Here is a 16,326-nt window from a genome sequence, read left to right on the forward strand (position 1 = left end):
AGTGGCTACTATTTCCAGCAAAATAACCTAAAAGTTGGATATTATTAATTCAGTGTAGGTCTGTTCACAACAAACTGTGTCCTCAATTCCCAGTAAAGGAGGAGAAACCTTCATTTTTTCAGTGTGTCCTTCATGTTGCCGCAGTATCCCCGGTGAGGTCTTTTGACTTTTTTTTTTTAAGATTTATTTATTTATACAAGAACTGGGGTATAGGCCAGAAGCACAGAAGGGTGAGAGGATTCACCAGAGACAGAGTGGGGAACAGAATAGGCAGACTGACTGAAATACACTGCTAAGGGGAGCAGCGGGCAAGACAGGAGAGGTCTACCATGCCATGTGGGTTATTTCCCTGGGCGGCCGGGAATTGAACCCGCACTGCAGAGGTTGAGGACAGCTTCACAGGGGGGCACTCAACCCTCTGCAAGAGGCCCCTGACTCTCATGTACCAGTCAATATAATATAATCTCCCTCTAATGTTGCTCCTGAACCACAGGGGATCTTGGGGAAAGGGAGGGCTTCCTGTGCTTTTTGTGGCACAAAAAAAATGAATGCAGGAAAAGGCTGGGAAAATTTCAAGATGTTGTCTGAGACCCCACAGCTCTGTAGATGGGGTACACCCAGCGAGTACAAGCATGATTACTGTTAATGTACCTGAAGACATTAGGGCTATAGTTTCTTAGACCTTGAGTCATTGTACTTAGCAACCACCAGAGGACTTCTGTGTTCCTAAAAAATATTTAAAATTATATTTTGAAACTACATCTAATCTAGATTGGATTTATTATATTTCTTTCTTTTGATTAAAAAAATAAAAATTAAATCATTTTGTGAACTCTACCGTGTGGGCCCCAGGCACTTCGCCTGCGTGACTCATGGCTAATATGTCCCTGGTAATGATTTTTCTGTTTTTTTTCCCAGTGGTTTCTCTCCTCATGTCTCACTGATGGCCCCTCCTGACTATTTCATTCATTTCCATCCCAAACGGCTTTTTATGCTGAAACTGGAAAACTACCTATGAACTGGCCATGTTTAATCATTTGCCAGATATTTCAATTAAAAAAGCCCTCACATTAGTTATCACATTGTTGTTTCTAAAATGGATTTTCCACTTTGAAAAAAAAAAAATACTAATTATGCATTCAAGCAGGAAGTACATATGCATCAACCCTAAAAACTTCAACGTGTTTTTCCTAAATCCCAAATTCAGGTTATTTGTGTGGGTTCTGGAAACAGGCTGTTCCTGGGCTCTGATATTCAGAAAACAGAGAGTCAACTGAGTATAACGTGCTTACCTTCCTGCCAAGCCACATTTATGTCACCCTTCTTACCAGTTACTTGATGGGAAAGTGATGTCACAGAGTTGGTTCTCAGATTGATAACAAAGCAAAACAAAAACCCATTATGTTTTCATAAAAGACTTATTTTCCTTGGATTTCTAGAGCTGTCCTCTGCTGTGTCTGTGTAGCTTACATTCTACAAGAAAGAAGTTGCAGGAGTGATTTGATTTTTTATGAGGGTGAATAGCCTCCATCCCCAGCCCTCATCTGACTGAATGAAGAAAACCTAGAGTGCAAGACTGTTTTTATAATCAGCTGGAATATGAACCAGCAGGAAATCAGTACGTGACATAAGATATAGGTTACTATGTAGAAAGTTGGACCTGAGTACATATGGGTCTCCCAAGAACTTTCAAAATCATCAACATCCCTTTCTAGGGTTAAACTATTAAGGACAGGGTGGAAGTCATTTAGCCCCAACTTGCTCTCTGCTTGCATTTCTTACAAATTATTCCCTGTACCTCCTGCTCCAATGACCCCAAACTTTTTTTCTTCAGAAAAAGGAAATATTGCTAGAATTATTTATTTTAATCTTTTAATTTTAATTTTTGGGTTACATTTTTGCTCCTCCGTCTGTGCACATGTTCCATTCAGCCACCACCAAACTACCCATGCCAATGTCCCATGTACTCCCTCCCGCAGCTCCTCCTCTTTCCCCATTGTTTCTTCTGGTAAGCAGTAAATTCTTTTACTGTCAGGATTTATTTCATCTCAAGATTTCTGTTATTCCTTAAGCATAAGAATATGTTTTATTTCAACTGAGCAGGGCACATGTCACTGCTTCTACCTGAAAGACTCCCTCTCCCTGACACTGCCTCCCCTGGTTACCTTATTTTTTCAGACACAGCTCAGATGCCTCTGCAGACTCTGTGATCCTGGAGAGTCAGTTCACACTTCTATTGGGCACTTAGCATGGAAGAGGTGTTTGATTATGTATTTGTCTCTCTCCCATCTTCACTCAAGAAAGTGGAATTGGTTTTTATAATTTTGTATTTTGAACACCTGACATAATATGCAGCATGTAGCAGGTGTTCAACAAATAGACCAAGTGGATGAGTTAAATTAAAGAATATTTCCTTATTGTTCAAAGTTCCAAGGCGCACAAATCAAATACAAAGGAATAGCACAGATCGGAGCAGTGTACTAGGGGTTAAGCCTCAGACTCTCAGGTCAGGGAACCGTGTTTGAATGCAAATTAGCTGTGTATCACTGAGTGTATAACTAACTCTGCTCTTCTGCCTCCTCATCCTTAAAATGGGAATTATAGTAGAACTTAATTCATGGTGTTCTAATTACATGAAGTAAGATTATGCATATAGTGACCTGACCTGCGCCAATACCTGGCCCACAGCAAATTCTTGATGAGTTGCCACAGTGGGGTGATGGAGAAGATGGCAATTGCCACTGATATCCTGGCAGTCACAGGCCCATAACCTGACTAAGGAAACACTGCACAGGACAGAATTGAAAAACGATGCAAAGCAAAGGAACAGACAAAGCCGAGCCAAAAGAGCCCCCAGAATTCTGACTGTAGAATTGATGATACGAGGGGATGAACGAGGGTGGGAATAAAGGGCTGAGGGGGCCCAATGGATCATGGTGGAGGATGACAGGTGCTTGGATGGTGGGTGTGTTGTGGTAACACACATCTGAATCATACACAGTGTTGTAATCCGGTGTTGCCTCAATTAAAAAAAAAAAAAGAATTGAGAAAGTGTGGCAGTACTCAGGAATTTCCTCGCAAGGAAGTATAGAGAGATAGAGAGAGAAAACAGACACATAGCTGGCATTCCAGAAGATGAGAAAAGAACAAAATGGAACAGAAAAATATACTTGAAGATGTAAAACAAGAGCTTGCTTGAAATAATGAAAGCATTTAGTCTATATACTGAAAGAGTAAATCTTATCCTCAGGAAAAAAACTTAGAAGTCTCTGAACATTAAGACTGAAGAGAGAATCTCATGGGTCTCAAAACAGGAAAACAAGATGGCATGGGGAGGACAGTTTGCTCTGCTTATGCATCTGTCCAGCAATGCTCAGTGCTAGAAATCAGCAATGTTTACTGTGTTCACAGTGGAGCGTGACTCCAGGCAGCTCAATGCAGAAAACAAGAACTTAGGCGTCATTCCCATGGTGACAACCTGTCTCTGTCTGCTGGGGAAGGAGGGTTTCCTAGGACATAGGCCTTTCAACTCTGAGACCTGCTAGTCCCAGATAAACCAGGATCTTAGTGTGCACCTAGCACTCATGGACCTTTCATGGAGAACAAATGACTTGGGGGCAATTAGGGGAAGAATAAAAGGTTTGTTGACAAAATCTAACCAGTCAAGGGAAGAATTAAAATTAAGAGGTCAGAAATACAAAAGCCTTGGCGGGAGAAATATTAAGCATTGATTATATTTATGTATACAATTAAAATGAAGCAACAGTGGAAGTTATAATTCAACACACATTATAAATTTCATATACCTTAATGACATAAAACTAACAATATAAATAACAAATATTGGGCAGTGCAGAGAGGAAGGGAGTAACAAGGTTGGGTATTGTGCTAATTTCTTTATTTTTCATAATAGGAAGTCCAGTCTGTCTAAAACTGAAACAAGTAGGAAATGAACCCATACTTACTCCAACTTAATGCCTTTACATTATAGTTTTACTGAAACTCAGAGGGCTCTTTGGGGCATAAATATACCTTATTTTAAGGAACCATTTATTTAAAGTTGCACTTTAATTCCTTTTTCTCCTTTCAAGGAAATATTAAGTTATAAACTTTGACCTTAAAAACAGTGTCACGTATACTTTTTACTTTTATCTGTATTTCTGTTTATTTAACCTTGTAGAAGTCTTTAGAATAGCAGATACTGAGCACTAAGATAGCTTGTTTCCTGCATGTTTGCATTTGGGGTGGAGGGAGATAAAAAGACTTCTTTGTTCCTTTTCAGTATTTTTAAATAAGAAAAGCACTGTGACAGTTAATTTTGTCAACTTGGTTAAGCCATGGTACACAGGTCAAACAGAGATAGTTCCATGAAATTATCTTTTTTAGATGAAATTAACACTTAAATCATAGATTACCTTCCATAGTGTGGGTGAGCCTCATCAATGAGTTGGAGCCCTTAGTAAACAAAGACTGACTGCCCCCTTAGTAGGGAGGAATTCTATCAGCACATTGCAAAGCCCTTTGGACTCAATCTGCAACTCTTTTCTGGGTCTCTAGCCTACTCACCTATGCTGTGGATTTTGGATATTAGTCTTCCCAGTTGCATGAGTCAATTCAAAAAATAATCTTTCTCTTGATCATTCATAAACATGCTATTGATCTATTTCTGTTTCTCTGGAGAATCCAAATACAAGCCCATGTGTATAGATTTCTATAAAAGTAATGATACCACTATTCCCTTCATAAAAAATTGGAAATAGTTCATATGTGAAAGCAGAAATTTAGAAATTTTTTTTAAATAATAAATTTTATTTTTATATTCCCCATACAATTGCAGCCCCCCCCCATTCTGACCCCAATCCCTCCCCTCCTGCCCCTCACCCCCCAAAAAGTGTCTCTGGTTCATAGTTTTTTGTTGATTTTGATTTTCACTTTCTTATAGTTATTCATTTTCCTCGTCCCTTATTTAAGTTTTCTAGATTCCTGCTATGAGTGAGACCATCCGGTAGTTTTCTTTTTCTTTTTGGCTTATTTCGCTGAGCATGATCCCTTCCAGTGCCATCCATGTTGCTGCAAATTGCATGTGTTTATCTTTTTTGAATGCTGAGTAATATTCCATGGTATATATGTACCACATCTTCTTGATCCAGTCATCTATTTTTGGGCATTTGGGCTGTTTCCAAAGCTTAGCTATTGTAAATTGTGCTGCTATAAACATAGGGGTGCAGGTGTTCTTTGGAATGGATGTTTCTGTGTCCTTTGGGTAAAGACCTAGGAGTGGAATTGCTGGATCATATGGAAGCTCTATGTTTAGTAGGTCCAGAAATCTCCACACAGCTCTCCGTAGTGGTTGGACCAGTTTGCACTCCCACCAGCAGTGCAGAAGAGTTCCTTTTTCTCCACACCCTCGCCAACATTTGTTGTTGCTAGTTTTTTTAATATGTGTCATTCTCACTGGTGTAAGATGGTATCTCATGATAGTTTTGATTTGCATTTCCCTGATTACAAGTGATGTTGAACATTTTTTCATATGCCTGTTGGCCATTTGCAAGAAATTTAGAAATTTAGGACAATGTCCAAGGGGACTTCTTTCGACCCCTTTTGTTATAGGACAGGGAGAGGGGCAGCCCAAACCCCGCAAACCTGCCTATTCTAAATGGCATCTAAATGATGCCATCCGCCGCATCAACACAAAACATAGGAGACTTTAATGGGAAGGAACTTTAATAAAACTAGGAAACAATACAGGTAAGGCAACGAGTCTAGTTTCTAAATGAAGCACCCAAAGTTACCCGTCCCCTCGTGGGTAAAAGTCCATCCATATGGGATCGGCCCAGAACAAGGGCCCAAAGCTTGCTACAAGTCTAAAGCATCTTCCAGTGGGGACCCACAGCAAAGGGTCACAAACAACCGGACAAGCCCGGAAGGAAAAGAGCAAAATCAACATCAAGATAAAAGCTGCCATTGTCACCTCCCCACAGGTCTCACCCACATCTGTGTCACCCAGTCCACGACCAAAAGACAAGCGCAGTTTCTTTACGTGTCTCTAGGCTCCATGCGCCTCCTCCAGGTCTCCTGGCTCCATCCTGCTTCCTTCCTTTCTCAGTCTCTTCTCCAGCTTCTCCTCTTCCTGCTCAGCTCCACCCTCCCTTGGGTGGGGCAGGGAACCTCCCCCTTTCCTGGGGACCACCCTGTTGCACTTTCACAAGTCGTTAGTGGTGGAATTGAGACCAAAACCTCCAAATGACTGACTCAAGAGCTAATTTATGGTATAGAAACAATAAATGCTTGGAGACTACAAAATATCATATAGCTCGATCTTTTTTTTTTATTATTTATTTGTTTGTTTGTTTGTTTGTTTATACATGCAGTGGGTACAGTCAGAAGCGCGGAGGGTGAGAGAATTCACCAGAGTCACAGCGGGGAGCAGAGCAGGCAGAAGGACTGAAGTACACTGCTGAGGGGAGCAGCGGGCGGCAGGAGAGGTCTGCGCGCCATGTGGGACCCTCCTCCAGTGGCCGGGGAGCAGCCGGGGAGCAGCCGGGGATCGAACCGGTGCTGCAGAGGCTGCGGGCAGCTTCGCAACCCAGTGCTCAACCACTGCGCCACCGGGGAGGCCCATATAGCTCAATCTTGATGGCATTGTAGAATTAGCAGAATGGAGAAAACTGGTGAGAAATAGTTTACTAAAGCCTTGGAGAGAATGAGCAAACTGTTTCATGAATTTGGATACTTTGTGCCATTGAATTACATTTTAAACTCTGCTTAAGTACCCTTAAGTTTAAAAAGTTAAGTTTTGTATTTCATTTATTTTAACAAAATAGAAAAGGAACAGAGGGAGGGATGAGAACAGAAGGGAAGGATGCCAAACTGATAACTGTAGGACTAAAAATGAAAGTGTAAAAGCTTTTTTGAAATAGTTCAATTGTCAATGTGCTACCTGGACAAGCTGGTTCTGTTTGGGCTAATGGAAGCCACCAGCAGGGCTATCCAGCTTAACCTTCTCCAAAAGCACATCTAGATTTGAACCTCAGCAATTTGCTCCCAGGAACTGCCAAGCTGGCAGCATAATTACTCTATTGGAACTGTGCTCATGTTAATTTAACTCACTTAACCATTAAAAATTGCTGCACCTCCCCCTGTAGGACCTTCAGGGCTAATGGCTGTTGCCATAGTCCCTGAGGTCCGGCATGGGCAAGGAACCATGCGCGCAGGGGGCGAACAGCAAACTCCCTAAAGCTTAGATAGGCCGGATACCTGTTAAGAGATAACGACCACCAGAAGCCGCCACAAAGAAAGTAAAAAGGAATGCTGAACACACGAAACCTTATCTCGCTTTCTCAAGGCCCTCAAACTTTATTCTGCTACAACTGTCTTTCTAAAATCTTTCCTTTTTCTGGTCATTGATTGCTAATTAAAAAACATACGTAATAACTGGACTAACTCAAATGAAACATTACTAAACTCTGTGTAATAATAGAATTGTTAGTTTTATGATTTCTCTGTTATGTCCTTGGCTTTGTTAGCTTTGATCTTAATGAAAAAATATTACTTGTGAAAAGTATATTCACCCATGCTAATTAATAAATAAGTTAGTGGTAGTGAGTAGTTATTAAAACAAAAAAGGTAATTACACAGAACAAAAGAAAGATTATTAGCCTGACTACTTAGGAATATGACTAGGTCCAGATGTAACTTCGGACATAGATCACTGCCCTGTCAATGATAAGCTAAACCTATGAGCCAGCTGGTTTAGTTCACTGATAACCGATCCTATGCCTTTAGAAAAACATATATATACTGACCACTGACTCAAATAAAGTTACACTCAGATTTTCACTCTTGAAGTGTGTCTGTGTGTCATTTATTCGCCGAATCCCTGACCACCCCGCGCAATCTCTCAACCCTGAGACGGTCTCATCGTCCACTGCTGTGCTGGTCCGCGGCAAAAAATGGAGATAAAATAAAAATATCCCAGACACTTAGGTTCCACCAGTTAGAACTGGCACTGCAAACTCCACAAGGTTAGAGCAAGTTTTCTCAGCCTCAGCACTATTAACATTTGGGGCTGGTTAACTTTTTACCACAAGGAACCGTTCTCTGCGCTATGGAATGTTGAGCAACATCCTTGGTCTCCACTGGTTCAGTGCCAGTAGCACCCCCTTTCATCTGTGACAATCAAAAATGTCTCCAGACTTTGCCAAATGTCCCTTGAGGGATGAAACTGCCTCTCACTACCACAGGACTAGGATAAAGAAGTTGATTATCCATATCACTGTCAAAAAGAATACTTTTTAAATAAATACACTTATCAAAACTGCTGTTTCAAAGTACAGGTATCCCTCACTTTTTGAAAGTTTGAATTTCCTCACTTCATTTTTATGAAAGGCTTATATTAGTACCTGTTTTTAATGACCAAAAGAAATACAAAGAGAACCTTCACTTTTATGGCAAAAGGAGAAAGTGAAAATAGCATTCACCCCCTGTTCTACAACATAACAGGCAACCTGTACTCAGAGCATGGAGAATGACATACCAAGTCCCTTCTCAAAACTATTTCACACAGATTGTATATTAATCATAGCTTTCCCTGTCTAAGATAAGTTAGTGTATTTATCACAGCTTTTCTATTCTACAATAATATGTTACTTTAAATAAGTTTAGTTTTCATGTATCTTTTTTTTTTGTTCTGGGAGTTTTCAAAATGTCTTCCTTATAAGTTAGTGGTAATTGTTGCTTCACTATATCATTTTGGTTTATGAAATACTTAAGAATGCTGATTTTCAGCGCTCATGCCCGCTTGTCTCCAGTCTCAGCCTCAGAGTCACCATGACCTTATGCTGGTCACTGCTCTCGGCCCCACCACACGTGTGGCAGCTGCTTCCTGTGCCCCTGGCCCCAGCTGCCACTGTTCAGTCAGTTCTCTGCTACTCCCATTGTTGCATCAGACAACACCACACTGACAAATGGGAGTTGTGGAGCAGGCTACATAATGCAGGATGCTGCTGAAGAGCAAGATCCTGGCCCTTTTATTCACACACATAATTGTAAAGAGATTAAGGAGATTAAAGAAAGGGGAAGGGTGTAGAAGATTAGGGATTGTGAGTCTGCCCTCCAGGCACTTCTAATCTACTTGATGATACACCCTAATCCCCAGCCATGGTTCTAATTTTATCAACAAGGCACTCCACTGATCAGCTTCTGGGGTCCCTTGTCATACATTGGTCCTCGGCCCCCCAGGCATTTCTGGTCATACCTCGTGATGTATAAGTCGGGAGTATGTGTTATGCATTGTTCTTCAGCCCCCTGGGCATTCCGGACATATCTCCTGATGCACATGTTATGCATCAGTCCTCAGCCCCCTGGGCATTCTGGACATACCTTGTGAGGCATAACCTTCCCAGTGTGATCCAGCTTTGTGCTCTTGTTTGATTTGAAGGGCTAAAGGTTGGGCTCCTGTTCCTAACTGGCCGGGCCACTTTGACCTTGTTTAGGTGACAAAATGGCAGCTGAATAGGCTGCCTAGGAGTAGCAGACCCATACCCATGGTCATGAGACAGATGAGGAGTTTGATGCTTGCTGGGTGGTTTACTTCAATAAACCAGGAATTAATTGCACATAGGAATGAATAAACTTGTTGGTTTTGATCTGGTTTCAGAACCCACAATCATTGATGCTGCTTTGCAGGCCTGCACATGGTTTTGCCCGTGAAGCTCGCATCCCTGAAGCTAAGGAAAAAGGAGGGCCAATAAGGAAATCTACCTCACCATCATCCAGAACTTAGAGCAACTTGAAATGAACTAGGAATCTCCACTTCAGAGGAAGCCGGCCTTGACAAAGTGTAAATCCCATGGTGGGGCTTCCCAAGAATTTCTTGTTACTGCTACTTGATGTGAACAGTCACCTGGAAAGGCTGAAGATAACAGACTACCTTATTCTTTTATTGAATTCCAAGCCACATAAAATAGTGATCTGAACTGGAAATGTATTTGGAGTGAAAAAAAAAACAAAAAAACAAAAAGGAATGCTCTGATTTCAGATAGTGGCTGAAACCTGTATTTCCTAAATCAAGATGGATGCCTCAAAATGTCTTCACTTCAGCCTGGCCGCTCATATTCTGGGTCACTATATCAAAACTGCCTTCTCTCTTTTTTCTCCAGACCCCATTGCTGTCATGATTCCTGCCTTATCTCAATTGAAAAGCTACTTCCTGGGGCATTTTTTTTGACATTCAAGTTGACTTCCATACTCCTGTTATGTATTGCCATACATAACACTCTACTTGGTGATTTATAATGCTGTCACATTTGGAATTACCTGTTCAACATCTGTCTACCCTACTTGACTGAAACCTCAATAAGAACAGGCACCTTGCTGGTGTTGATTGTTATATCTCGTAGGGTCTGACACAAAATATGCTGAAGACATATTTTGAAATTCACTTTTTATTTGGTTCCAAAATTATTAAATTTAAGTCATGTGTGACATCATTCTTTTTTAGTATGATGAATGCACTGGTGAAAAAAATAAGGCCTGTGAATTACTTGTTAAAAGAAATCGGTAACAGTGGGTCACCTCCTTCCAATTTGTGGTGTGTGCCAATGTCAATATACGTTTCACCGACGCTGCATTTCAAAAGTCACAGATAATCTTTTATATAAAACTAAGAAAACAATTTGAAAATTTTTATTTACTCATTTATTTTCCAAATTATGTTTATTGAAGTAAAGTAGGTTTATATTGTTGTATCTGCTCTGTAAGTCAAGGGGATGTATCTATGAAAGCTCATCTATTTTTTCCTTGTAAAAATGGTACTATATAAATTCATCTTGAGTATAGTTTCAAATCTATCAAAATGTTCAAAAGAATCCTAAACTCTTATTTTTAATGGTGGGTGAAAAGTAACTTTTGAAATAAAGTTATTGAGATCTTTATAGGCCACTTTGGACTACAAATAGCAGCAAATTCAATTCAAAATGGCTTAAGCAGAATGATAATTATTATTTTATATAATAAGGTTCAAAGATGGGATGATTCCGGTTTGGATAACCAATTAGTTGAATAACATCTTTAAATACCCAAATTCTTTCACTTTTTCTGTTTTGCCACCTGCACACACTAATTTGTCTTCACTCTCGGTCACTTATGGTACAAAATGTCCATCTTACTACCAAGAATCACATCTAGTGCATCACAGAGTATGTGCTTTTCACTCGAGTGGGTACCATTTTTATAGTTTCAACAGAGACTTGGTATGTCTCAACTCATAAATATGTTTGCTTATTTGTCAGTTCAAGAAATGACAAATTCCAGGGTGTAACCATGGGAGCCAGGGACTGAAATAGAGATGTCAGGGATCCTTAACATCTAAAATGGCAAGAAACTTAGCAGCAAAGCTATTGGGGTGGAGGGGGGTATCCATACAGGGTCATAGTTGAATTTGGAGCAGAGTCTAAGACATGGGGCCCCAGATTATTTCCAGGTGTCATGCACCTCAAAAGAAGGAGTTTTGGGCCTCCCCTGGTGGTGCAGCAGTTGAGCGCTGGGCTGCAAGCTGCCCGCAGCCTCTGCAGTGCCAGTTCGATCCCCGGCCACCAGGGAGTGTCCCACATGGCGAAGCAGACCTCTCCTGCCACGCCCGCTGCTCCCCTCAGCAGTGTATTTTGTCAGTCTGCCTGTTCTGTTCCCCGCTCTGGCTCTGGTGAATTCTCTCACCCTCCCACGCTTCTGACTGTACCCAGTGCTTTTATAAATAAATCTTTTTTTTAAAAAAAAAGAAGGCATTTCCATGAGAGAGGAATCGGATGATCTGGAAGTCTAGCCACAAAGGCAAGGAAAACCCTTTTTGCTGCTGCTGCTGCTACCCCTGCCCAACCTCAAGTTGGGTTTGGGAAAGAGTTCCTTCTGTTCAGGAGCTCAGGGGAAGTGGTATCTTCATGGAAAAGTCATTTTGCAGGTAAAAGTAGCAGCAAGAGGCTCCTTTGAAGAAGCTGAAACTATTGGAGAGATTCCTCACAAAAAAACAAGGTATCACAGAAAAATCGTTTGGAGAGGCTTCCTTGCCCCTCCCTGGCCTGGTTCCACTGGCCTGGGAGTCCCCCTTTTTTTCTATTCCTTTTCTAGTTAATAATTTTTCTTTTAAAGAAAAACTGGGCCTCCCTGGTGGCTCAAAGGGTTAAGCACAGCACTGTGAAGCTATCCACAGCCTCTGCAGCATGAATTTGATCCCCAGCCGGCCAGGGAGCAACCCACATGGCGCAGCAGACCTCTCCCGTCTCGCCCACTACTCCCCTCAGCAGTGTGTTTCTGTCAGTCTGTTACCCACTCTCTCTCTGGTGAATCCTCTCACTCCCTGCACCTCTGGCCTACACCCCAGTTCTTGTATGCATAAATAAATCATAAATAAATATCCCCTAGATACAGGCCCATTTGGTGTCTTTTGCCCCTTCTTGGCATTGCTGCCTTGGAGACTTTGTTTTTTTTCTTTCTCCTCTAAGTAAACTTTCTTTACTCTGTAAATAAAGATACGCTCCTCTCTGCTTACTTACCTTATTTATCTTATTTATCTGATGGTTTATGAATTTTTCATGGCTTCATGAGACAAGAACTCAGTGGTTCAAGGGCTACTGGGTAAACAGCTGCAGCTGTAATTATGGTAACAGTACACACCTGCTTCATCATAATCATGGGTGATGAGGGGCTTGTTTCACAGGGTTTGTAGGTGTTGGCCATAAAAACAACGCCTCCTTCACAACACTCTCTCGGAGTCCTGTCTCAAGGGTAGTGGCACCAGGAAGGGGAGGGTGTGAGCACATACTGAGCCTTCCCCTGATGGACAAACTTCTGCTCTAGGGCCTGATTATCAATTAGCAGCAGCAAACAACTCAATAGCCCCAGGCAGGGACAGGCATTTTGCATAATACACTTCTCAAGTGTAGGGAGGAAACTTTTCTGTGAACAAAACAGGAAGCCACACATGGACCTCATTCCACTTCCAGTTATCAGGGCCTTCCCCGGGCTCAAACCTCAAATTCCTCTATCTGGGGTTGCAGGTTCTATCTGCTCCCTAAGAACTAGCCATGGATCTCTGCTTTCCACAATCCTATTGTCCTTTACAGTAAGTCCTTCCATTTTCCATACCTGGTCATATGTACTTCCTTCTCCAAAGGAACTGCCAGATACAAGGGTCCCCAATTTGGGGATGAGCCCTTCGGTAGCACAAACAAAAAAGGCCATGTCAGAGCTGTGCCACCCTCACTTGATCACATCACCCCACCCCACCGGTGTTCAAAGAGAAATTTTATTACTCACCTTTGATGTTGTCACTTTTCCCAGTGAAAACATTGATCTTCCAGATATCTGATATTTTTCGGGGGCTGCCGTCTTTATCGGTGTTGATATTTTGTTTGTGTGGGTGCTGCTTTTACTAGTCTGCCATCTTGGCAGAACTCTCTAAAGTTCACCTTTATGTGCAGTTTTTGAGTTTTTTATCATCATTGTTTTGCAGGCAACCTCAGGCTGGGTACGTTCATCATCAGTTCAGGCAGCTTAAAGAGAACCTTGGAATGGTTGCCATGATCCTCACAGGTTTTTTACTAGTACGCAGGATAAGCAAGCCAGCAGGGAGACGGCAACCTGGGCCCCCCTGCGAATCTCTACATACTCCTTAGTCTGAGCTTCCTCTTGCAGATGCACAGCCCTTCCCCAGTGCTCCCGGCTGCGCTGTCCTCCTGCGCTCTCCATCCACTGCACCGTACTGAGTAACGCGGCCCTTATTTATAGCCTCAGCATCCAGGCCCAGGTGCTCATCCTCACGCATGCTCACACCACACTCCAGGTGTCTACCATGACGCATGCGTGCCCCACCCCCACACGCCTAAGCGCCTTCTGCTCAATTAGCACAATCAAGGCCACAGGTGATAGCCACAGAGGCCAGCGGAGCAAACGCCTGACCCATCTTCATTTACCCTACAGTCATCTAACCACCCACACATATAAGATACAGAACAATTCCACTAGCTCCAAAATTCATTTGTGCTTCTCCTTTGTAATTAACTCTTTCCTCTTAACCCTAAATCTGGCCACCGCAGATTTCTTCTTTTTCCTGGCTACTCTAATATTTGTGTAGTGGTGTTTCATTGTGACTTTATTCTGCTTTTCTCTAAAACTTAACTGATTTTAGCATCTTTCATGTAATTATCTGCAACCTGTATATCTTGTTTAGTGAGGATTTTGTTCAAATCTTTTGCCCAATTTATTATTGTTTATTTTCCATACTATTGGAGCTTGCGGATTTTTTTTTTAATTTATTTATAGAACAACCAGGGTACAGACCAGATGCGCTGGTGAGAGGATTCACCAGAGAGAGAGCAGGGAACAGAACAGGCAGACTGTAGGGTAAGGTAAAAAGTATCAGGCTTTTCTGCCCTCCCACCATTCGGATAGATGAGGGAACCCTGTGGTCCTGAAGGCATGCCTGATGGCGGGCACCTGGAGTAGGGTGTGGGCCTAGGTAGATGGGATTCACCTGGGCTGAGACTGGGCTTTTAGGGGCGGCGTCACGGGACGCAGGTAGAAGCCGAGAAAGAAGCAGAGAAGGAGAGAAGTAGAGAGAACGCGAGAGAAGGTTGGAGAGCGCAGATAGTGTGAAGACTTGCTGGGGACTGGGAGGCCTGCCAGCCTTCCATTCCTTGGCACCCCTGCCTGCCGTTTACCTGGTAAATCCCAATAAAGACCTGGGAAGCCACTTAGGGGTCCAGGACTCCTCCTTTACACGGTCTGGTCTGCTGGATCATAGAAAACCTGCTCAGTGGCCTGTCCTGCCCTTACATAGACTGATGAAATACACTGCTGAGGGGAGCAGCGGGCGAGACAGGAGAGGTCTGCTGTGCCATGTGGGACCCTCGCTGACTGGCCAGGATCGAACCGGCGCTGCAGAGGCTGCGGACAGCTTCACAGCGCAGCGCTCAATTGCCTGAGCCACCAGGGGAGGCCCGAGGATTCTTTATGCATTGTGGAAATAAGTTTTTTTTGTCATATGTGTGTTTTGCCAATATACTGCCCTCAATCTATGGATTGTCCCTCCATTTTCCTAATGCCCTGTATTGTTAAGTGAAAGATTTTCATTTCATGAAGTCCAATTTATCATTTTTTTTCTTTCATTGATTGTACTTTTGGTGTTATATCTAAGAAGTTTTTGCTTACTTAAGTTCACAAACATTTTCTCTTAAAAGTTTTGTAGTTTTCCACTTAGGTCTGGGGTGCATTTAAAGTTATTTTTTGTGTGTGTAAATTGTGAAATACAGGTTGAGATTGAAATATTTTTGCATATGCATATCAAAGTCCAATTTCACAGCAAGATTTGTTGAAAATACATTCTTCTGTGAATTGTCTTTGTCCCTTGGTCAGAATTGGCAGACTTGATTTCTAGACTCTTCTGTTGCATTGATCTATGTATGTAAAATCTCATCAATACAGAACTGTAAGTCAAGTGAGAGGAGTCTGTCATTTTATTCTTTTTTCAAAATATTTTTGGCTACTACTTCCTTTAACTTCCCATGTAACTTCTAGAATCAGCTTCTCTACATGTTAAAAAATTCTTTTTTGGATTCATTTTATTTTTATTTTATTTTTTAAAATTTTATTTTATATAATTCCAACATCATTTTTCATTTTTGCACAATGTATGCATTTTCATTTTGGTTATATTCCCCATACAATTGTACCCCCCCTTTTTTGGACCCTAATCTTTCTTCTGCCCGCCCCCCCCCATAGTGTGTCTCTGGTTTATAGTTGCTTGTTGATTTTGATTTTTACTTTGTATTAATCTTTTTCCTGGTACCTTATTTTGGTTTTCTAAATTCCTGCTATGAGTGAGACCATCCGGTATTTTTCTTTTTCTTTCTAACTTATTTTACTGAGCATGATCCCTCCAGCTCCATCCATGTTGCTGCAAACTGCATGTGTTTATCTTTTTGATTGCTGAGTAATATTCCATTGTGTATATGTACCACATCTTCTTAATTCAGTCATCTATTTTTTGGGCATTTGGGTTGTTTCCATAGCTTAGCTATTGTAAATAGTGCTGCTATAAACATAGCATTTTTTTTTTAATTTTGATTGAGACTGTATTGAAACTACATATCATTTTTGGGGACAATTGATATGTTAGGAACATTAAGTTCTTCCAATCCATGAGCACAATATAACACACAACTTTTTTTTTTTAAGATTTTTAAAATTTATTTATGCATACGAGAACTGGGGTGTAGGCCAGAGGTGCAGGGTGGTGAGAGGATTCACCAGAGACAGAGTGGCGTGCAGAGC

The 16,326-nt window shown here is 41.6% G+C and overlaps 1 long non-coding RNA gene across 1 annotated transcript in view; it reads right to left on the reverse strand.

Moving 5' to 3' along the window:
• LOC129144811 (uncharacterized) overlaps positions 1-13,777 on the reverse strand; it is a 46,121-nt gene extending 32,344 nt beyond the window's left edge. Inside the window, exon 1 of the long non-coding RNA XR_008549461.1 lies at positions 13,312-13,777. This is a non-coding gene — a long non-coding RNA (uncharacterized LOC129144811). The remainder of the gene's footprint in view (positions 1-13,311) is intronic.
• Between the last annotated feature and the right edge of the window lie 2,549 nt (positions 13,778-16,326).

The sequence above is a fragment of the Talpa occidentalis genome, unplaced genomic scaffold (genome assembly GCF_014898055.3).
Source record: "Talpa occidentalis isolate TD23 unplaced genomic scaffold, MPIMG_talOcc4v2.1 talOcc4.7, whole genome shotgun sequence".
NCBI classification, from domain to species: Eukaryota; Metazoa; Chordata; class Mammalia; order Eulipotyphla; family Talpidae; genus Talpa; species Talpa occidentalis.